This window comes from Otolemur garnettii, unplaced genomic scaffold (assembly GCF_000181295.1).
Source record: "Otolemur garnettii isolate 467f Iridium unplaced genomic scaffold, OtoGar3 scaffold00051, whole genome shotgun sequence".
Taxonomy (NCBI): Eukaryota; Metazoa; Chordata; class Mammalia; order Primates; family Galagidae; genus Otolemur; species Otolemur garnettii.
This window is the reverse complement of record NW_003852446.1, coordinates 11,438,204-11,440,069: the sequence shown is the minus strand read 5'-3', so window position 1 is coordinate 11,440,069 and position 1,866 is coordinate 11,438,204.

The window sequence follows — 1,866 nt, the reverse complement described above, 5'->3', positions numbered from 1 at the left end:
GTGCCCCGCCCCCACCCTCCCAAGCACACGCCGAGAGAAGCCGCCATCTTTAGGCCCGCGTGGCCTTCGGGCTTCTACAAGGCGCAGTTTTGTGCCGCCTGTTTCTGGGGCACCGAGTCCCCTCATCCTTCACGAGGGTCCTCCCCTTAACTCCCTAGGGCCTGGGAAATCTCCCTCTGCTGGCCCGAGACCACCAGCTTCAGACCGCGACTTTCGGTTTACCGAGACGCTTTGGGAAAAGAAAATGGCGCTGGGCCTAAGCACTCCCGGGGAGTCTAGGCCCAAAAGCAGGGTTGAATCAGCGTAGTGGCCCAAGCACACGCTGAGAGAAGCCGCCACTGTAAGTGGCCTCCTCTTTTCAGGGGCAGGGGGCTTACGGTTTTTGGAGAATTGTTCTACCTCAAGAAATCCACCAGGAGACGGAGAAAATCAACGAGACGGCCCTTGGTTGGCCTCAGGCGGCACCTCCGAGAGCACCTCCGACTGCGCCTCAGACGAAGGCTTAACGGCCGGTAGCCCGGAGGAGGAAGTGACGACTGACCGCTTCCCGCTCCACCCACTCCCCCCTCCCTTTTAGCAGCAGGGGCGGGGCTGTCTCAGTGCTCCTGTGTTCTGGGGGAGGAGCAGTTCCCAGAGAACTCATAATGTGCTTCCTTTGTCTCTATGTTGGCTCTGGGAATTCTCACTCTGCTGAGCTGAGTCCTCAGGCCTCAACCCAAGGAACTTGTTTATCTGAACGAATACAGTAGGAGATAAAGCGGAGCCCGAACGCAGTGGACATGCTCCGGACCTACCTAACTGGTTACATGCACAGCTCTGTGGTCCCCTTCTTCTGGAGTGGATGGTACTGTCAGTCCTCTTTCAGTGTGGTGTCTTGTCTTGCATTTTTGTTTGAAAGGGGTTACTTCTCCTCTCTGAATTGAAACCATCCTCTCAGAGTAAAGACCTCAACTGCATGAAACCCATAATATGAAGTGCATGCACACTTCATTTTACCACTTCTGCCTGGGATCCATCTTATATGGCTGATGAAGATAACGTGGAGTGTGGGAGGGGAATAAAAGAGGATAAAGTCTGTGATCTCATGTCTTCCTCTTCTTCTTTTTTTTAATTTTGAGTGAGTTTTAATGTCCTAGAGCCTTGTTGCTTCATGTATAATAGAAGTCCAGGTCAATAAAAATGAAAATGAGGTAATATGGTGTAATAGGTAATATCCTAGTAAAAATACAATAAAGGATGACTATTATTTTAGCAAGAATTCAACTGGAATTCCAATAGGGCAACACCAATAACAATAGATTCATTTACAATATGTTTTATAAAATTGTTCATTGTCTTCCCCTCATCTCCCCAGTAGGAATTAAGGTTAGCCTGTTAGTTTGCCTGATAGAACCAGTGAATGTTGATGATACCAGAATTTCATCTTCAAGGGTTCTTGGTCATGGTGATTCAAAGAATGAATTCACTGACCACAGATCAGTGGTAAGACAGGATTTATTTACAGAAAATGAAAAAAATAGAAAAATGCCAATTCTCCTGGCAGAGAGAACCCAGGTGGGGGAAAGAGCGTCTACTGTTCCCTCTGTCTGTCTCTTCTTGGGGTCTTTGCTCAGGGGTATATATAGTAGCATGGGGGTTAGTTAGTCAGAACTCAATTGTTACATTTAGCAGCATGGGGTGGGAACTCAGTTATTGAATGGCTACAATCCCTTTCATTCAGGCCTAGGAAACTTATGAAATTGACCAGGCCTAGAAACGGTGAGTTTTCCCATTCAGCCAGAAGGGCAAAGGGAGGGCGACCTAAGGTGCTGGTGTCTCCCCAGCAGTTGTATAGCCCTTCTGCCCATTGGAGCCTCCTACACCACC